Consider the following 23,436-nt stretch of genomic DNA (forward strand, 5'->3'; position numbering starts at 1 on the left):
ATGCAATTATATTTTCAAAGTATATATATAACCCAGTGATGCCTTCCACAAACAACTGTCCCAGAAAAATATTAAAATCAACCATCTCGCAAGCAAACAGCTACTGCAGATTGTCGTAGAAATCTCAGATATATGAAGGAGGTAGTCTGGAAAACAGATCTTCGCTGCTTTCACTAAGCAAGCTATTTCTAAATTAATCTGCTGAAATATAAATGCATTCAGAGAACACACTTATTCCTCTAGGAATTGGACACTACTATTTTGTTTCAAGGTAGGATTGCTCCCATTCATTTGTGGAATTTGAGCAACTAGTAGTGTTTCCAACTCTCAAGTCTACAATAAATTAAAAGAAATGCATTAGGAACACAAAAAGACTAATTGATCCAGTTCACCAGGCCTGCTCAGGGCTCAAAAGCAAAGCAGTCGGGCTCTCACCAAGGCACAGAGATCAACACACACAATTCCATTCCCGCCAAGTACAAGCTTCTACAATCAAGATTCTTCATCACCATTTTCTGCTCACCCAGTCCGTTTGCTTAATGTCTTACTAACATAGTAAAGGTATATCTACACTTCCTTTTCAACCCAAAGAAAAGCTGCGTGATTCTCTTAATTTGACATGAAACCCAGATCAGTAGCTTATGCTAAGGGGCAAACCAGAGTAGCTTGAGCTCAGCCCAGTGCTAAAGGGCTGACACAGCAGCTTCAGGATGCAGTTAGCTCACATTCACCAGTCCACAATGAAGGTGTGAAGAGCTGCTATCTGCACGGACTATAACATCTAAGAAATCTGCTCACACTAGGGCAGAACAAATCACCTCCTCGGAAGAGGAGATTGCCAGTATCCCTCCAAGAAAAAGCAAGTCTGACAATCAATGCAGGTAATAGCATCTGACAGCAGCTATGCAGATGTGCCACCTAAAGGATGAAGACACTGAAAGGAATCTAACATACATTTTCATTCTGCACCCAAATAAAGAACAGGAGAAAGAACTGGGGTGTGTGGGTGTGTGTAAGAAATGGAAGACAAAACTATCTAAATTAAAGATAAATATAAATATAATAAGGAGATTTGGTTCACAGGTCACCTATGCCATGTAACACTGCAGGCACCATGATAACTGTAGTTAAAGAGAAGATTAAGCAGGTACAAACAGCTGTAAACCTACAAATTGCTGCTGCCACATATACACTTTCTTGCTTCTCTTAAAATTACTTTTGAAAATACTTTTATTCACCACAAATATTTGTTCCAATCATCTCCTTTAAATATTCATCTACCTATAAACAGCTTAACTGTGCATATAAATCTTAAAATGAATTCACCTTGTCATAAAATGCAAACATAGTCAGGGAAAACAAAAATCCAACTCATACCACAGCATAGTATATATTCCTTTCTTCTACATTATACACATCTGTTGTTTAACAAGTATTTAAAAAGTTGATCACAGTGATTTACAATTTATGACACCATAAATTCATATCAATTTAAATTTCACTGTATAATGTGACTATCTTGAATTTCTAAATCTTCCTTTTATGTTGCAGGCTGCTCTAATTATCACAGTTCAACTTTTCTGAAACTGACAAAAGAAAATCTCAAAATGAAAGGAAGTTGTTGAAAACAAATATGAGATTATGGGATATTTGAATCTGACCAAAAAAGCTTCTTGATGAAAATGGGTCTCTGTCAGGGTGCCCAATATATTATCCAATCTCTTTTTTAGCAAAAACTATTTCTACTGTAACTATTAATCAAAGAACAATTAAGTTACACATTTATGAGTAAGTACAGACTGCTGAATTATCTTCAAAGGAAAGACTAAAGTTAATGTGATACTTTGTACACAGATAACCATTATGCTCTGCTACCTAAATTTTAGATATTTATCCACTTAATACATAGTAAGAAATCCATAGCTATGCAGTATTATGTATCTTAACTTCCTGCTTTCTGTAGAAAGGCTTGATGCATACTACTATATATGCAAGCCTCATGCAAATTCAGAAGAACAACAAAAAAGCCACTTTTTTTTTTTTTCTTTCTTCTCACCTGGCATTATGCAGCTGGGGACCAGAAGCAGTACCAGTGCATTTATTTTTAAATACACTAGCATTAATCTTTGCATATGTAACTACACCAGAATAACTTAACCACTGTCAACAAAGCAGAAGTCAGCAGTCATTCTCTAAGATTTGGCGACCCTTAGCACATCGACTTTCTTTACATTTTCCCTCTAACTATCACTCAGCATTTTTGTATGATAGGGAAGCCAGGTGGCTAAAGGAGTTGTCCTGTCAGTTTTATCTTTAATCTATGCACATACATCTGTGAATATAACAACAAAGGGTGTAAGGTAATGTTTGTCAATGCCATGCAATAAACACATTTACCTTTCCAGTTATCTTCTTTCTGTACTTCAAGGCTACAAAGGGAAAATAAATACATATATAAAAATAATGACCTGCGTGTCAGTAAAAAGAGAATATTTGGCCTATATATTAATAATAATGTTTACTTTGTTCAGCTACTACTGCATGTAAAGAGTCTGTACTAATAAGATGTTGCTTCTCTCCACTGCTTTAATGACACCATAGTTCAATCATTAACACTCAAGTCATCCAGCAGTCACTACAGAGAGGGGAGCCAAGGCTAAAGCGATTTTGGCCAGTACCGATTTCCTCTGAAGTTACAGGGGAACTGCCCTGCCTGTTTGTCAGTGAGACAACTCAACACAGGCAAAAGATCAATTTGTACAAACCAAAGTTTAATCTCGAAGATGATTAACAAACAAGTAGAACTAATTACCAAAGGAAGTGGATGCTCACCCCACTCCCAATTTCTTCAAATGAAGACAAGCTTCCCAGCAGATACACGTTAGCCTAACCCAAGTTACCTGCCTCCATCAAGGGAAATGAACGAAATTTACACTCCTGACAGGAGATCAAACTAAACGCTTCCATGATCTCTTCTGATCTTTATTACTATGAATCTATACATCACCCTAGTAACACTATGTACAATTTAAATCTTATTTTAGCATAATAAGAAATACAAATTTGTCCAAAACCAAATTCTGAGTCTTTCCTTCAGTTTTCATAGAATCATAGAATCAAGTGAGAGTTACCTTTTGTCTTCAACTTGTTACTGCTACACTGAGAAAAAACATTTCTACCTTCTTCCCCCTTTTAATTTCACAATTGCACCTAAATGGTAACGATTCTTCAAATTATTTAGATTGGTGACATCTGGCTACATAAGGAGCAAGATACTCACTCCAGCAAAAATGGGTCAAGTCAAGGGACAAAGCTGCACATGTATTAGCTAGAAACTTAGGATTTAGGAACATAGATTTCAGATGTGTACATCTTCACTATTGCTAAAAATTTTTAGCGAGACTAAGTGTGCATGTATAAATTGTATATCCACGTTTTTATCAGCATGTGTTTGGGTTAGCCTCTCATAAATCCTTCTCTCTTACCCATAGAAGAACTGATTCAGGCTTCACAGTTTTACTGAAAGAAAAATACAAAATACATTTTAGCCTTCACGTGTTGTAGAGTTCATCACAGAAGCAGCAATATTCTGCTGACTTTTTAAAAAGTTTCTGTTCACTTACATTTTACTTCAGAGCTTGTTTTGGATATTCTTTTCACACCTGTGACATTGCCATGGATTCATTCTGGTCAGAAGTCATAGGCTTTATTTCTTTTGAGCAAACCAGTGAGTTTTCTGAATGAATCATCATTTCTTATTTAAGGAGGCTAATAACTAACGGTTTTACTAACAAACTGCACTTTGGGAAGTTCATTTCACTCTCAGTCTTCAAGATCACCAGAAGTCATTTGGTTCTTTGTTACACTCTCAACTATGATATTGAGTGCAGGTGCTGTCTATAATGACCAGGTGAACACAATTCACCTGAAAATCTTTATATAATTTTTCAACCTAGAACATTATGTTCCATTTCATTTTTATGAGACTTATTTCAAACTTTTTCCACACAGGTCTTTGGTACAAAGATGATACTTTTCTTCAGTTTTTTTCTTCTTTTTGCATCGCTCTCTAAGCCATCCACAGAACTCATCAGCTGAATTGTCATCAGCCCTTGTTGAGCTTTACAACAGTCATATTGATTGGTCTCTCCCAAAGGCATACTGTAATCATTTTACCACTGATAGGGTTATAGGCAGACACACACAGTGACATTCCCCTTAGGTATGATAAATGCAATCCTCTTTTTCTCAGATCTTGTGCAATTCACCACATATCCATCTATCACCACAGAATGACCCTTTCTATTCCACTAAAGCTGTAAAGCCCAAAGATATAAATATCTTCCTAATTCATACATATGCCACACATTCCACAGTCCTATTTTTGATTAGTTCGTGGTGGTTCATCTCATCATTTCCTCTGTGAAAATATCAGCTTGTGTATTTCTTTTGAATAATTTTGTACAGCATCACTTTGAATAAAAACATTATTAACAGGCTTCTCCCCCAGTGTAATCTATCACATTCTTTAATACCAGAGGGTATTTCTGATATGTGCCACACATGGATAATTTTGCTCATGGACTGCCACAATCATTCTTATTATAAAAAACAGAAGCCAGTTTGTGGTTGTTACCAGCTAAAGGAAAGATTTGATCTGTCTGCCTTTTAACAGCATGTTCTCCACTGATGCCTCACCATAATCCTCAAATGATCATCAGTTCTAACATTTGTCTAGTTTCTAAATACCCCAGTAACTCCACCAAAGTAGTCTGTCACTGCCACGATAGAGAAAGCCTAAGTTTTATCTGCATACAGACATTTTAAGACATGCACCATGCAGACATGGTTAAGGTGCTATGTGTTTATGGAAGTAATAGATAAAACATATAATCAGCATAATCTTTTAAATAAAAAGGTTATGACAATTCCACAAGTACTATAAGCAAATACAAATTACATGCTATGCCTGTAAACATTATATCCAGTAGCCACAGTACTTCACGCAGCTATTTTTCAGAGACAGCTGATTCAATGAAAATAATTCTCTTTAAACAGCAAAAGAAGAAAATCTATGCAAATATAGCATGATTACTTTTCCATATTAAAATTCACTTGCATTCAGTTTTGCAGTTAAATTATTTTTAAATGTCAAGTGCACATCTAATTGGATACAAATTGATGTGAAATAGAACAGGTAATTCACAACAGTATTTAAAAAAAATATAAACACCATAGGAATACACTGTTTTTCTTTAAGTCACACTCTTGCTACCTTACTATCTAGTTCTTGCTGCAGTTACCAGAATTAGGGGTACTGATGAACTACATATTTTTGTATGCATTAGGAAGAATGATGCTTTAATTCAGAGGACTAGACCAAAGCAGAAAGTTTTATTAAAATAAAAAAAAAAAATATTGTGACTATGTGTGAATCACCTCATTACTGTGAGACCTGTAAAGATTAAAAAAAGACCTTAAGTATTTTAAGTCTTAACTATTACAACTCAGTTCAATGCATTTTAAAATTCAACCCACAATAATTTTCCCCAAAGATTTAATTTTATCAATTGTTACTACTACCACAACAAATACTTTTTATATTTGAGAGCTGTAAAGTAGTTCTAAAGTTTACAAATTTATTAACTATACTTAAAGTTATATATAATTTACCTTCAGTGTTCATATAGGAAAAAAGAACAGTCAAAAATATCAGTCAGTAGTTTAAAGAAAAGACTAAAAATCTTCTAATTTGGGACAAACATTTTTAGAAATATATTAAGCGGCTGCAAAAGATAAAAGCAAGGATCAATGAAACAATCATTTTTCAAATTTTACTCAGATAAGAGTTAAACATACTATTGTAAATCAAAATATTTGGTTAAATGGAATTTCCATCAAAGCTTAATAACCAGATTCAAGTGAACACAAATTGACACATTATGTACTTTCTGTGGTTCCTATAATGGCTAATTGAATAACCCTAAATGGAGTGTTACTGCTGATTATTCTAAGTTGGATAAGACAATTTGACAGTTACGGTACTTTGTAATTTTACTCTAGTAAAAACATTTTAAAAATTAGACATATAAAGGGCTAGAGAAACTTCTTCCTATGTTTGACATGGGAAAAACCTCTAATCAACGTTCACTAAACATTATGTTTTGTGCTTCTTTTGCTAATACTTTCAAAATGAGAAGTAAAAATTGGTCATTGCAAGAGTAAAGCCCCCAAAGCCAGCCACACAGGAGCTTCAAAAAGCAACCTGCCCAAACTCAGTGCCCTAATATTGCTCTCATCACAGGGCTTCAAATAGCTGTGTTGAGATTACGGCAAGGTTTGGCCTAGTGTACAGAATTCTAGCTGCACTATTTTGGGAAAATATAATGACATCTCCATAAAGGTTTGAACATTTTAAAAGCTAATAAAGTGCTCACAAAAACAGAGATGACTGTCACTGCCCTACTGAACTACAAAACTGTTCATAACATTGGATCTTAAACATATGACTAAAAGCTTTTCATCTTTCTTTTCAGATAAGGTAATCACAAGCCTTCTTTGGAAATTAACTTTACCAGCAATCCAAAGCCCTCCATCTAGTTCCTGGACATTATTTTCTTTTTTTTCTTTTCTTTTTTTTTTTTTTTTTAACCACAAACCTTTTAATTATTATCTGTGGTTTACACCTGCATCTCTGGAACCTTTTTTTATAAAAATTATTATTCTCTATTTTTCTAGTGTTTCATTTCACTCTCTTACTGGGGGTGTGAGCATGTTGCTGGCTATGCTGATAGGCTGAGAGCAAGAAGTACTCTCTCCACATTTCATTCAGATAATAGAAATCTGCAAGCTGCTCAGTGTGACAGATGAGCTATGTGAGCTAAAGCAACTTGTTCCGCTTGTCAGCCTCCAAGAGTCTCCAGCAGCAAGATACAATTGCAATGACACCACGATCGCAGAACTGGGTCAAACATACGGTCACTTTAAAACAGAATGTCAACCGTTCTTCCTACTTGAGGAATTTGATTCAGTGACACTAAAAGCTGTTAGATACCATTAGCTTTATATCTAGGTTCAAAATGAAACTGTTACTTTGACAGTATTTGAAGAATCCTCTTGTGAGCCTTACATTGCCATTAAAGGTTGTAGGAATCTCAACCTGTCAAATAATGTCACTATTGCCCATAGGGATTGGGTACTTTATGACCAGAACACTTTCCTGTTCGGCACCAGGGGATCTGTGCCTTTGGAGTAACATTTCCATTATGACCTTTGTGGACTGAATTGATTAAAATCCTCACAGAATTTTAAAGATTATTACACAGATATACAATTTTTTTTCATTGCAGAAATAAAAATAAAAGATGCCTTAACTCATGCCTAGACCTATTATTTTCAGTCATCATCTCATGTAGAAATTTTTATTTTATTTTAGTGGAATAGAAGAATTGAATGATAGTAGACATTTAAAGAGAACTAAAAGTAATATTTAATAATCTATTCCAATTACTTCCCTAAATCTTGGAAGATTCTCTTGCATTACATGGTGATGATGAAATACCCCCAGCATGCCCAGATACCACTAGCATGTCCAGTTCAAAGTTTAAATAAATGTGGTATACAGATTGTGCTACATGGTGGATCTAGATAACATTTGGAAAAGCAGATATTGAGATAAAGAAAGTTCTTATCTTACTCTGACATTCGATGATCAGACTCTTTATTCAATGACATACAAAACTATTCTCTTTAACAGAATTACACTATGTGTTTCAGCACAGGTAACTTTTGTCCAAAAGCACTAGAAATGTAGAAGGAAATAGCAAAAGTCTGAGACATCCAGAAGTAATTTCCTTCTCAACATTTCACCAATTTGTGTTAGCAGTCTGAGTCAAGCTCCAATCACGGACTCTGGTCAAGCTCAAATTCCTGGCCTATTAGATTCCACAGCTGAATGTGTAAGTATTTCAATACACCATATTCAGAACATTTTACATATTTCAGGTTTTGATGCATATATTTTTGTTTTGTTTACATTATGTAATTGCCTTTCTAGTTCAACACAAAAATTTTCAGGAAAAATATTTTCAAGAAAAACTTCTCATGGAGCTGTTCAGTTACAAAGACTCGTATTTTTGTGCAGTTAAAAACTTATATAATTCTTAAAAATAATTATTGTTTACTTGCTTTGATTTCTAAATGTCTTTGATCTCATTCATTAATATGCATTAGTCTTGTGATGTTGGACTGATGAGAATCAAATGCGGTTATGAGAAGCTATTTAAACAATGTTATCAGATTTTTTTCTGATTTATGTTTTTCATCAACACTGACAATACTTTATTTTTTGTATTCTCCAGCTTTTTCTTCAAACTTCCTGAAGACATATAGTCTACATACTCCAAAACAAAGTGGAACTCCACAAATGCGTAACTAATTCAGTCAATTATGAGCACAGAACCCTAAACAGATAACAGCATAAACACATAATATATATGGATAGAATGAATAATGCTCATACTCAGCATCATTTACTTCCATGTTTTAAAGACATTATTTATGTTTATGATGGAACATCTCCAAAGCAAAAGAATACCGCCACAACATTTCAGCTTCAAGAATTTTCAGGTGCAAAAGCAGCAGTGTTTTTGCCAGAAGACAATACCAGCCACTGATATTTCATGTCACAAGTGCACAGAACATGCACAAACAGCTAGTCGCTTGTATTCTTTGCATTTAAGAAAACATTAGTTGTTTACATATTTAGATTCCACTGTTTGCAGTACATATCCACAAGAAGTTGAAAATGAGAGCGTCCCAGCATATGCTGCCCAACATTCCTGCAGTACATTCACTGTACAAGTTAGAAGCACCCAGGGGAACCAATGTAAGCTTACAGGCTGAGACAATCCATCAGAACCTGCCAACAGTTACAGGTTAAACATCCACTGCTCATTAAACCTTCTTCTACATTGTTAAGAGTTTTGCTATTTTCCCATTCAAAATGCTGATTTACACTAGAAGTAACTTAGGCAAAGCAGTCCTACCCTGTCACATCTAATGTGTATGCAAAGATAATTAAAATATGCAGTAACTTTCAAAGAAATACTGACTGTCCAACTTAAAGATCAAATACAATACATTAATTTTTTTAAAAACAAATTATTTTGAGATAAAGCTACACCATTTGAAACCATCCATTACAGCATTCTATCTAGGAATTAACTCTTACACCCCAAGAGAAATGTCCATTATAAGCTTCCTAATGACAATGCAATAAATGTGCAAAAGCCGGAAAGTACATCATTATACAGTGCCCGCTACAGCATACAGAGACCAGAACATTTGACTACACACCCATATACCAAATTCCCTTACGCACAGAAAGCCATTGTTCTGGTCTCAGTATCAAATAATAGCAAAAAAGTTGAAAGGACTAAGCACCCCAAATTCTAGGACTCGCAGTGTATTTCACAAGATGCTCAGTACCTAATAGCATTGGAATCCACCAAACCCAAATATTTCAAGAGAGTTGTTTTATGTACAAAGTTTAAAATATCTTCACTGGTACTAATGTTTGATCATCTGTAAAGCTATGCATATTGATATGAATTTGGTTCTACATTACAGTAGAATTCTGGAAAAAAATAAGGAAGTAACTTTAGAAGCTTTAAGTAGTATCCAAAGTATTTATTTAAGCCAGACGTTATGGCTAATTATCCATTTCTAATTCTGATTACGTGCAACATCAGGCCTTATATATCACTTTCATTGAAGGTAAGTATTAATTTTCCTCCAAATAACAATATTTTCTCACTCTACATTTTCTCCCTTTCTACTCCTCTTTTTTCACCTGAACTAACATAAATCTACATTTAGATACTGATACTGTCTTTAATTCCGATACTCATACTCACCGCTCAAAGATGCGCTGTTATAGCATGTGTCGCATTGAGATTTTATCCCAGCTAGTCAAGTCTTTTAAAAACAAGTCATACCTCACAATTAACATGACATGAAAAGCATTAATGTCACAGTACTAGAAGGCAATTTTTTTCCTGATACCAGGGAAAACAAAAAACGGGATAAAACTTTAAGAGAAACTGTTCCAAGTAAATCAAATATGTACAGTAGTTTTGTATGTTTCATCTTATAAAACAGAATCACAGAAACACTGACATTCTAAGCTGTACTTCAAATAGCCTAAAGTTCCCAAATTTTTTTGTGTGTTTGTTTTGTTATATCATACTGTCAAGGCCTAACAGCTACTGCTTCAGTTGCAGCACTGGGAAGGATACATCTCAACAGGTATAAAACACTAGAGCTATTTAATGGACTAGGATTTAAACAGCAAAACTGAGGAAAAGCTGACACAGAAATCTCTCTAAAGAGAAAAGACAGTGTCTGCTACTAACAATAATGAATCAGTGGAGGGAAGCTTACAAATTATACTAATTAGTAAGAAGCAGGCAAGAAAAATAAGAGCCTCAAAGCAGTAGCAGCATCTTGGCTAAACTCCCACAAGCAAACGCCCTACCGGTCCAGGCCTCACCATCCTTCTGCATCTTTAGAAGTACACGTACCCAGCAGTCAACTGTCTGCGGTATGAAATTGGAGTCAACCAGCCTCGCCAAATACCCAATTTACTAAAGTAATTTTTCAAACTAAAAACAAATCTGTGTGACCAATCTGTTGCTACTAATATCCCAGCTTGGTTATGTCCACAAGAATTGAAGCAACTGCAGATTAAATACACAGTAAATTAATCTTTGGCAAGGAAGATTAGTCCTCTACTTAGAAATAGACCACCTTCTTACTACTGAAAGTACCACAACTTCCTAGATAAGGTTTATATTCTTTTACCCATAAAAAGAGACTCAGAACAACTTCCTAATCTTTCATATAACTGCCAAATATGTCCATCCTTTCCATAAAGTGTACACTAACACACAGTTTTGTTACATTTTGGTATTAAGTTCAATCAATCAGCATGTTTTGTCTCACTCAGATTTCACCTCCTAAAATCAGAAATGAAACAGTGTCAGAATGTTTTTGACAGAAAAATCTGATTTGGTTAAACAGCTCAAGACTTTCCAAGTGAATGTAAACTTTGAAAAAGGTACTTATGTTTAAATGAAAAATCATTATTATTATTGCTTTGAAAATCTCTTTATCGCTATGAGTTATCATTTAAAAAGGCAACAAAAATATTTCTACCATTCTACAGACAGAATTATAACATAAGAGGACTTTTACAACAGCCTTTTTTAGGCACCTTACAGATGCAGTTTCTATTGTATTTAATAGAAGTCCACTTCCTTACTTATTGCCATTGGTTCTATGACTGAAAACTGCAATTAGTTATGCTTCACTGACACACCCGTGAATCCTTTTGTTGTCATATTATTAAATCTGATCATTAATAAGCAGGACTGTTAAGGGATTGCACTACCATCCCTATTTTATTAAACCATTTGTGATAAAAGACAGTTAAATACTGTGTATCCTCTAAATATGTCATTCTAGCTAGGAAAATGTTAGTCTGTCACATGAATTAAACAAGCCAAGAAATCAGAAACCAAATAAGACTACTTTTTAATTTGTGCAAACAGTACTTGGTTTTTTAAGATAACAAAATATGAAAAAATAAAATGCATTACTAATACTGTTTTATTTTTAAATGAACCTCATAGTTACGAATGAGCTTCATTAGAGAAATAAAACTGACAGCAAAAAAAAACAAAGGAAAACAATTTTCATTAATTCAAATGAAACTAACAAGGGCTACCAGCAGTAAAAACCTAACTTCTTTAAACTCCAAAATGAATCTCTTCTCCTGACCTTTATAGAGCTCAAGATGCATACGTACACAGAATAAACAAAATAATTTGAAAGCAAATTCACTGAGTGCACCTGACCTTTGAAACTGCACAGATAATTTTAATCACATTTGCACTATGTTAGTCTGTCTAAGTTTCCATGTAGCAACACAAAGATGACAAAACTACTCAAGGAAAAAAAAGACAACATTTTACCAAAATAAAAGCATCTTTAAATATTTTTTTAAATAGCCATCAGCCCTAAGAGTCTCAGGTTCAGAAAGGATTCCTCTGAAATTCTCAGTGGGAAGCTAAAGCTGCACAATACAGCTTTAGAGAGAAAAAGCCCTTTCTGACAGTTATGCAAGTTTCTGTTAGTTAAGTTGAAGAGCTGACACTTAAAAGAAAAAATACAAGTTACACAAAAATTTTAAAAATTAATTTTTGTAGGAGTGGCCAGTAGTTGCTTCCTTGATCACCTAGCATACACTAAGCTACTTAAAGCTTCTCAATTATGTTGGTTATCTTAGATTTTCATAGATAATGAGTAAAAAAAAAAAAAAAAAAAATCAAGAAATGCAGCATAAATAATCGGACAAGCAGTGCTGACTAGTAAAAATCTCTAGTTACAAAGAACAGAAGTTCTCAGAACTATAAACAAATTAGCCTTAGCTGAAACTAGCTGACAATACCTTCTTTTCTGGAAGGACAGATGTTACAAGTTACAAACCACTTAGACACCAAAGATTGTAACACTTGGAAAAAAACAAGAAAGAAACCTTATACTTTATGTAAGCTCCAAAACACCTTACTACAAGTATAATATTATTACTTATGCCTGATGAAACGAGGAGAATTAACATGGAGAGCTGAAAGCCCTGTTTAGATTCAGAACGCACAACCTCCATCAGATTAGACCTTTCACACAGACAGCGACAACAGGGTTTGGCCCAGGCTGGAAAACATAGCAGGAGGAAAATACATCTAACTAAACAAATACACGTTTAAAATGCTGGTTTGGCTTTGGTACTTTTGAGAAAAAATTAGTGAGTAGAACAGAGACCCTCATTAATTTAGTATTTACTCAAGACCATTTGAGGGATGCAATAGGGCAATATAGCTTTGTCAAATAATACGTTTTAATCTAACAGCACTAGTTCAATTGACTTCTAGCTGCCTTAGCATTTACAGGGAAATGTTCAGTTTAACAAACCACTTAAATATTAGAACAGCTGGAAAGAAAGTATGAAGTAAATACTGTTAACTGCATGAATCTGTAACTATGTATGGCTCAAATGAATTTTATACATTGGCTGTTTCCTTGTAGAACGACCACTACCCTCATAATACTTATGAGCATAAAGCATTCTGACCTTGCAAACAGTCATACAGGACCCAGCACTTGGAAATGTACATTAGAGAAACTGAAACTTGAGTAAGGCCCAATTTTCCAGACACTGAAAGTAATTTAAAATGAACTGAAAAAATTGTTAATAAGTATTGAAGTAACTTATGACTATGTTATTGCATTACAATTTACTAACATGAACTGGAAGTTATCACTCTGCTGTAATGTAAATTCCAGTTTTATTTTGTTTGAGGTAGGAAAAGAAAGCCTACATGTATCACCAATTACTACAGTTTCCACCTAGGAAAGCTCCAATCTATGGAATGCTCATGAGCCTAGTAGAAAAAAATATTTGTTCAATCATTCACATTATTAAAGGAAAAAGAATGTTTCCATAAGAAGATGCAAAGAGATGCAATGTTCCATTGAACTGAACTTTAAGGGAAAGCTTGTTCAGTCAAAAACCGCTCTTTTTTCTTCAATACTTTTTTTTTTTAACAAATTTTGAAACATTTAGACTGAAGAAACAAGAGTCTTTATCTGATTATTAGTTAAAATTGCTTTTCTTTTTTTTTTTCAACTACAGCTTTCAAGATTTTTTTCTAACATCCTTAAAAATCAAAATGGACAATTTCACGTTTCATTGTTTTCAATAGGAAATGACACCAACAGCAACATCTGTTAAGCAGCAACACCCATCTTAACCAGGGCGGGGGGAAGAGACTTCACTGTATATGCATTCACTCTAATTTAACTTCATACTAAGTTCTCCTAAACTGTCAAACAAAGTTTAAAGTAAGAAGTTTCTCCTAGTAACATCAAATATTTATAGCCACATGTGATTCAAGCAATAGGTTTTAAGGCAGTGTTTATTTCAAATTTTTTAAAAACTTTTCAATATATATACTATGCTGGCTGCTAAAGGTATATAGGGAAAAAAGATTCAGAAAGCATATCCAAGAAAAACTCTGTTGATCTACTAACAAGGCAGGCCAATGATTTATCCATGCTCTGACTAGTTAAATTTACAATGCAGAGCTTTTATGACCTGTCCATAATACACACTAATAAAATATATTTTTATGCTGAACTTCTGTACAATATTTTTATGCCAATAGATGACTTTTTTAATGTATACTTTTATGCCAATACTTCTCTACACAGTAACGCAACTCAGCTGCTGATCCATTACAACATGGCCACATCCCAGTTTGGTGTTAATATTGAATAAATCCAGTTTTGATGCAGTGCCTGTATGGCTGGAAAGCTGTAATCAGTATCTGCAAAGAAACGACAGCATTCAGCTTATCTCTAAAATTGACTGTAAGCATTCCGTTGTCATTAAGAGCTAAGAAGCAGCAGCCACCTTTCAACAGAGAAATCCAGTAATATACAAATTATTACCTAGTCCACTCTGGATCACAATCAAACTGGTTTAAATGGATCTGTTGAACTTACGGAAGCATTTGTACAGATATGGCTAGCATGAAAAGGCTGTTTAGAAATTGTTCCTTTTCACCTCAGCTGGGCCAATGTACAAATAAAACAACACTTTGTCTAGACTACTGCAGTGTAAATCTAGTTCAGAGGATGAGGCACTCTCAGTTACCCCATGTTTCCAAGCACAAGTTTCTGGGTGGTAAGGCTAGCAATTCTTCCACCTAAAGCAACTGCCACTTCTCTCTCCAGATCTTGCATAAGCTCCTGTGAGCAACTGTCTGTAGGCTGCACAATGACTTGGAACAATGAACTTCCCAAGTTTGTCAAGGTCAAAAACAACCCCTTTTTCTATAGCCAATTTGCTCAGATGTCTCCATTGGTCTGACCCACCACACAATCCAAGAAACAGCTGTACCAGGATAACAAATGTATTACACGTGGGCAAGGAAACCAGCAGCTGAATGGAGTTGCTTGATCTGGAATTCCCTGAGCTGGTTATGCTATTAAACATAAAATAAATTTAAAAAAGGAATGAAATCTTCTGTTAATAAATCCTTCTTCTCGTAGTGGCTGAATCTCATAAAACTAACTGTCCTAAAAAAAGCAGTAGTGCTTACGCTGACAGTTAGCAGACAGTTTAGAAACTTTTTAATCATTTCTCAATTAAATGATTACACAAGTACCTCTATACAGACCCCGGTATCTCTAGACTCAAGCACTAGCTCAGTATTTCTTGCATCTACATAGCAAGAAATTAGTCTTATAAGTACAGGTGTAGTTCACTCCCATTATTAAGCTACCTTTCCCACCCTTTACTTTGACATTACTGCAGTGGTTTCTGCATGGACTCAATCCATGCTAGCACAGCATCAAAACTGACAGTCACTTTAATTGCCTGTATGGCTATATCCTTCCAGATGCTGGTATCATACCAGCAACACATTTGGTCTGGCAAAAGCAGTCTCAAACATATTCTTATCATTTGAATGATTAAAATGTGATTTCAAACTCTGACACTTAGAGGAAAAGGATATAGTATCATCTGGTCATCATCAGCCCCAAAGTATCTAAGTTTCCATCACATGTTTTCATAAGGTAGTATAGTCCAAAAATATTTGTGAATTAAACAGCTCTACAATAGGTGGTTTCTCACAACATTGGAAAATATTATTGGTAGTCCCATCATACAGTCTCAACACACAAAACTGAGAATTAGCTAAGATAATAAACAGAAAACATTCAAGGAATAATGTAGGATGATTTTCTCTTTTCCAATGCTGCCTTCGTATTCATATTTCCAATGTACAAAGAATGCTCACATACATGCTAAATGTACCTCAAAAGCTCACTAGAAAAACACAGCTGCCAAACACAGAATAAAACCTCTTTCTACTTTGATATTTTCTTTTCAAATTTTAAAGCACTTGTCTACATCTTTAGGCACAAAAATCCTTAAAAAAATACTTGTTTTCCTAAGAAAGCCATTTTTGTTTGACTACGCCCATTAAAATAGCTATACTAAAATGCACTACTTTGTCTAATGTTAGAGTACCTCGACTTGTATCCTGAGTTCCAAACAAAAAACACATTAGGATTCTTTGCACTGCTTTGCGTCAATGTCCAAACACCACTAAATCTTTCCTGCTTTAAATCCTGCACCTAGGATTCTCTTCTGTAACAACTGCAAAGATAAATCCTGATTTTTGTTACAGTTACAGACCAGTAACTACTTACCATCCCACACCGAACTATTTAATTGCTACAGTCCAACTGCCAAGAATACCCTTCCTCTTCCAATTCGGTACTCAGTAGGACAACTTATGGTAAATACATTTATAATAATTTATTATTCAAATAATTATTAAATAACTATAAATAATATCAGAGTTTTTAATAGGCAAATGGCTACTCTTACGCAAGTCTGTAATAACTGAACAAAAATATTAGTTGACAATCTGCATGCAGCAACATGCAAACAGGCACAACAGTGACAATCAACATCTCAAAACAATAACATCACTGTAGTTTTATGATAATTTAAATACAACTTATGTGAAAGCTTGCATAGCAATGGAGTCTGAAGTCTATGGTCGTAAAATTTTCAATTGAAATATTGTGTAGACTATTAGCTCTTCATTCGAGATGTGCTTGTCTGTATTTTGTTTTTTCCATAAATACACGAACCTAATCATATTTTAAACAAGACTAGACATTTTCATCAGCAAAAGATCTACCTAATAAAAAATATGACTGAAGATATTTATAAACTTTAGATTTAGGCAAGCTCCCTTCTGTCCTTCCCCCACATCCTTCTAAACTTGAATGTTTTAAAGCCAAATTTGACCTGAAAACTTCTCTGCAATGAACAGAATTCTGCTATTCTGAAACAGTATTCATCACAACCATATAATGCTTAAATATTTAATAACACAACACGCACTAAAGAGACTGAAAGCCTGAAATCATTAGGAGATGTCCCAGCACAAGAAATAAAAAGGAGACATACATTTCTCTGCAAGTGTAATTTCAAAGACCTTTCACATAGGGATCTAAAGACTGTCAGCTTGGTTGCTCTGCTACTGTATATTAAATAAGCATGTAATGAAGCTACTGGTTTTGATGCATTGAGATGCCAAAGATCATGGCATCTCAATGCCATATACTTTCATCTCAAGTATATAAAATTAATTTTTTTTTGAAAGTGGAACATCAAGAAGGTGGTAAGAATCAGGTACAGCATCAAAAAGAACAAAATACTGACAACAGGAAAAAATATAAAATACAGAACCACTTTAGTGACCATTTAGAAAAATAATGCATTAATGCCATTTACAAGCTATTTCCAAATCCAAACAGACTATGAAATACTTTAGGTCCTCTCAGTTCAGGGAATCGTTATATTGTTTTTATTAACAGAACACTGATTCCCAGTCTTAATACAAGCTAAATGCAAATTTGAGCCTTGTACGTTACTTAGCGCTTTGTAACATGCTTTCATTATCTCTTAGTTCTCAGTTAAGACTTGTACACAAATCCAGCAAAAGAGTTTAGAAGGTACTTAATTTTCAGTATTTGCATAATACCATTGAACAGGACAAATCATATGTGTATTTAGTGCCAAATGTCAGCACTGTGCCAATTTAAAGCCTTATTCTTTAACATTTCAGAAAGTTTTGAAATCAAATTAAATGACATGTAAACTATTCCAACAAGTCACTGTGCAACGATTTCTAAACAACAGAATGCCTTCCAAGGCCAATACCTACCAGACACATCACATTTTTAGCAATTTAAGACCTTGCCAAATCTGTGCAAATGCTAATAAACGTTTATGTTCAGAAGAATTAATATAAATGTTTTTGACCATTCATGCACTAAGCCACAGCATTATTTTGATAAAGTAACAGGCAGCACTGCAGTGCCAATACAGAAAAACTGTACTTTGGAGTATGTAGAAATGTGAAGTTGATAAATGCAGTTGCTGAGTTGGTTCAATTACACTGCAAATCTGATGAGCTATACTGGGAATATTCAGTATTGCAGCGAGAATTGATGAGAGGAAAAGCACACATTCCGATTAAAATCAAAATGTTTCTTTACGTCTCACAATTACAACACTTTCTTTAGTGTTGCTCACAAGGTTAAAAACAGCTCTTTAACCAAGGCCTATTTATCATTTTTCAAGTTTACTACTAGAATAACCACACCACTTCCAAAAAGTGGAGGCCTTTAGGAGGACTACATAATTTTGAAAATTTCTACTGTAATTTTAAATGTTTGAGATTGAGGGTTTGTTTTTGAAGAATCAGATTTGGCATTACCCAAACCTCTCTACCATCCAAAGATACCCTTGTTTCTCATGGCACAAAGGAATGTAACCCTTTATCCCCAAAGGAAGCACAGCATACCTGTTTTTTTAACATAGGAAAACCAGGTACTAGCTATCAATGACCTATCTTGAATCATTAATCATCACCTTGCTAGGCATGATCTGCCCAAAGTACACATTTTGCCCATCTATGCACTGTTGACCATTAAAATATGCCCAACCTTTCCAAGTTCCTTCTAAGAAGGAACAGAAAGCAAAAACTACCAGGGGCTTCTGCTCATGACAATCTATTTGATTTTCAGCAAATACCAATGCTTGATCCTGCTATGGAGCTACATATTGAGCATATGGAGCTACACATTTCCTTTGGTTTGTGGTTGGTTTGTTTTTTTTTTGTTTTTGTTTTTTGTTTTTGGTTTTGGTGGGTTTTTTTTAGTGTGACAGAACTGTGTTTTCCTGTGCAGTTTTTCTAAGACCCAAGGGATCTGTGGCTGTTCTGAAGAAGACAATACTACCAAACACATTACTGTTCAAAAGCTTTCACTTACATGAAGACAAATCAGTACTCTGAATCTTTCCAACACAATCACCATTTCTGTGCTGTGTATGTATAAAGCAAGCATAAACTGTAACCTTGGGATTCCTGTCAGAAGAGCAGCACCAGGGCCAACAAGCATACACCACTATTTATACAGCTATTCATACTCCCAAACTCTTCTTCTTTTTTTTTACAGGAGTCAGTGCTCCAATTTACTTTTACCTTAAGTATTTTAAAACATACATTCTGTACTCCTTGGTCTTAATTACAAGTATTTGCAAGGAGAACATTTCACTTGAACTGTACATCAGAACACTATCTTGCCTGTCTTCTGCTCCAAGGAAACTGAAACCTGGTAACTAAAACAGAACACCTGGCAGAAGCAAGCTGAAGTAATCTTATAAGACCTGGAAAAGCAAGTAGGAGTGGAAAGGTCCAGTATCAGCAGCTGACTTTAACAAGGATAAAGTGTCAACAAAGAAAAAATAAGTTCAAAAATAGTGTTAGCTGTTTTGTCTATTCATTACAAAAACTTGCTTTTTTGAACTCTACTTAGTCCGTGACACCACTCTACATATAAGAAATAAGATGGGAGGAAAAAGAAATTTCTAATTACTGCAGTAAAAAGGAGTCTGGTCAACAAAGCATTTCCTTAGAAATGTCAGTAACATACTGTGAACAATTATAATAATCTGATTACTGCAAAATGTGCCTCCAGAATGCTAGTTTTCCTATATCTGAATAGTTGCTATGTTGACCAAGCTCCTCTTCAACACCACCTCAAGATAAAGTTTAACCAGACTAAGAATCAAGGATGATTCCTTAATGTTCCATTTGCCAATCAAAGCAAATTCTCTGGATGAGTACAGATAATAATTCTATTAAAACGTAGCTAATAAATCATCTGATTACTGTCCCAATCCTCAGCACAATGATATACTGTTCTGGTGGAATATCACAACAATAGCCAAAGATCAATGTAAGTAAAACTGAATATCTATGAAAATATTCATGAAATTTGCAATGTTTCTCTTGGACTTCAGCTGAAGACAGGGGAAACAAGTAAAACAGAAAATAGGCCTTCAACCCACTGTGCTGTTTAGCTATAGGATTTCTTATGTTAATGATTTCAACTTTTGGGGGTGGGATGGTATTTTTCAAAATAGAGTTCAGCACACTCAAAACCAGTCTTTTCTTCCACCCTTTTACCAGAACCATCTGCAGGAACCTATCTATATACCGGCTCCTCTCTGAAGGTAACCTCAGCCCTCCGGCCCTGATACACCTCCCTGAGGGATTACATTCTGTTGAACCTCCATTTAGGGTCCTTTTGTAGTACTGGATTCCTTCTCACAATCTAAGTACTTGGAGAGGAGTGCTCTTTTTAACAACAACTCTCCAATCTGTTTCTTGTAGGAATACAATTAACATATCTACTGCCTTGAAAACTGGGGCGCAGAGGGGAATTAGTCTTAATTAAGGTCTTTTGCAGAAGCTCTTTCACCAGCTGAGTCACTTATTGGCTTTTAAGAGAAAAATAACATTTTAATTGCATACTCACCAATAAGACTGCATCAACATAGAAAGCAATGGGTTACTCATGAAGAGGACTAGATCCAGCTTACAGATACAACCAAAAAAAGTGTGTGAATCAAGTTTAACTAACATAAGTTTCATTTCTAATAGCAAAGCTTACTAAATGCTGAACATTATGAAGCTGCTTCTCATACAACCCAATTTTATCCTTACTTTGCGTGCATGCTATTATGTAAAGAGGTAACCACTTCACTAGAAAAACTTACAAACACTCAGAAGTTAAAGGCTTCAAATTCTGACACTGAGTATTTACAATGGATATTCAGAATTACCCCGTAGCTTTAAAGATAATCTTATTTCCCTCATGCAGACTCAACCACCCAAAGGAACCCAGCAGGCATTTTATCACCAAATAAACCAAACACACATTTGGTTATACTTTTTTTCGAAGTCTCTTTAGATACATATTTTAACGTTGCACTTGGAAAACATGAGTTATAAACTACAAGAACGCACAGAGAACACATTGTGCCAAACATATCTGACACTTATTTGATAAATTACTAGTTTAGGAGAGAAAGACAAGAAGAATGAACATAATTTATTAAGACCTCCTTTAAAGCGTCCATCTTCCCCTAGAGCTTATGGAAATAACAAAGCAACAAAAACATGTAGCCCTGTACGAATAATTTAAACATAAGCGCAAAGAATTTATAGCAAGGTAAACAAGGCATTTAACCTATTATTTTAAAAAGGGCGAAAATACAGATGATACTGGTCAATCCACTTAAAAACAATTAAACTTAATGCACAAAATAAAACTGCCTACATAGCACCAAATTATTTGAAAACAATCAACTTGCATTATCGGAATCATTTCCGTACTATAATTTGAGCTATAGACACAACAGTTTTCTTGTAGACTTAACAGATCAACATTTGGGCCTCTGTGTAGTAAATATTACCAATTTGTCTGAAGCTGTTTATATACACGCTAATGACATTGTGTACACAAATCAGTTGACAAGGTTGAAAAGTGGCAATATTTTTAACTTTTGCAGAAACAGGCAAAATTATAAATACATAGTTACATAAATAAACGTAATTGACAAAAACGAAGCTGCAGACACTGTGGAAGAAAGAATGACTTTGAATGTACAAAACCGAACAATTCTATTTACTGCAAATTCACAAAAGGATTCGTGTGACAGATGAAAAAATGAACAAGAGGATTACATATTGTAACTATAAAAAGGCAAATCCTATAAAGTACGTACACAGTTGTAATATGTAAGACAAGTGGATAATCCTGTGCTCAACATTAAGTTATATGAATTGACCCAAGCCACTGCTTCCAATATCATCTATATATCCTCCAGTTTTCCCAACATGTAAATATATTAACTTGGTCACCGGTGAAGTCAATGGAAACTGCAAACACACAACTGAAAGGCTGTCAAACTAACGTATCTGACTATTACTACAGCCTTAGTTTAACACACTCTTCTCATTGCACTCAGAGTCTGAGACACAAACCACGACAAAGGTAACAAAATCATAAGAAGCTGAACAGAAACATCTGAAAAATGGACTCAACTAAAAAAAACTGTTTAATAAGTAAATGAAAACAGGTAGGCTCCACAGTTTTCACATATTGCTCCCTTAATTCTTTTAAGTTTTCTCAAGACTATAATACCAATTAAACAAACAGCATGTTTTGAAGAGATTTAATTAGGACTTGCATCAGAAGTGCTATACTTGGAAACATAACAGCTCACACTGAATGAAACTAGCAACATTTCTGCCCAAATATCTTGCAAGGGAAAAAAAATAAACAAGCTGAAAGAAATACAACTAAAGGTTTCATAGTAAGTGGCAGAATTGACAAGTGAACTAAATTCAGCTTTTACCAGCACTCTATGCCTAACGTTCACAGGAAAAACACAAGGTGCCTGTGCAGAATTTCTTTTCAGCACACAGGAAGTAACTTTTAAAGACAGAAATGGTACTCTGCTGTCATTCAAAGATGTAAAACTACTCAGAATATCTAAAAATGAATTTGAGGGGAAATAGGAAAGCAGGTTATGAAATCAGGAGGCCTACTATTTATTGGAGACAAGAGACATCTTGCCCTGAGGAAAAAGGCAAAGTATTCAATGCCATTTTTCCATTAGACACTTCAATGATTCAATTTAAGTAAGCAAGATCTTAGCACATGCTCTGGAATGCCTTATTTGAATCACTAACATCCAACATTTGAAAATTAATTACTCAGAAAACTACTTACAGATGTCATATTGTGTGCAATTATTCTTTGAACTGAACTTTGTATTTTTCTTTTTAAGCATGTTATCATTTAAGATTTTTAACAACATTAAACCCCACAAAAAAATTTAAGCCTAAGCTATTTTTTGTCTCAAAAGCAACTTTCACCTGAACATCCCTGAGGTCACATTTTTTTCAGTTCTAGCCTAGAACCAAGAACAGGACTTTACTCATTTCTTAAGTAACTGATTAAGAATCTGCAAAATTAACCTGTTCCTTGGACACATGCTATCCTTAGAAAAACACAACTACCTTTGCTATGTGTATGGTGTTGTCACCCAGTCTACCCAGGTTCAGCTAAAATCCTACGAACTGGTATTAGAGCACCAGATCGATCACTTGGACGAAGTGTGTAATGCACCTAAAATTATTTTAAGTGTTACTACATTATACATAAATTTAAATTGAAGTGATTGGCCAGAGTCTCTGTGATACTAACACAGGCAGGCTGCTGCAATGACTGCTTTGGTTTTGCTGGAGCGTGAAGATTAATTTGTTTAACCCACCGCACTTCTGCCCAGAAAGCGGGTTTACCCCCTCCCCGCTGCTCCCCGGGAGGCCGAAGCCAAGCGTGCGCGGACATGGGGAAATGCCACCACGG

General features: G+C 34.8%; 1 protein-coding gene across 10 annotated transcripts in view; it reads right to left on the reverse strand.

Moving 5' to 3' along the window:
* FHIT (fragile histidine triad diadenosine triphosphatase) overlaps nucleotides 1-23,436 on the reverse strand; it is a 593,823-nt gene that overhangs the window by 569,884 nt on the left and 503 nt on the right. For 8 of the 10 annotated variants that reach the window (XM_068409161.1, XM_068409159.1, XM_068409163.1 and 5 more), the window contains exons 2-3: nucleotides 3,486-3,519; nucleotides 2,398-2,429 (exon numbers count right to left, since the gene is read on the reverse strand). The exons of the other annotated variants lie outside the window; for them this stretch is intronic. The gene's annotated coding sequence lies outside the window, so the exon portion shown is untranslated. The remainder of the gene's footprint in view (nucleotides 1-2,397; nucleotides 2,430-3,485; nucleotides 3,520-23,436) is intronic. 10 annotated transcript variants of the gene reach the window in all.

Source organism: Nyctibius grandis, chromosome 10, assembly GCF_013368605.1.
Source record: "Nyctibius grandis isolate bNycGra1 chromosome 10, bNycGra1.pri, whole genome shotgun sequence".
Classification (NCBI taxonomy): Eukaryota; Metazoa; Chordata; class Aves; order Nyctibiiformes; family Nyctibiidae; genus Nyctibius; species Nyctibius grandis.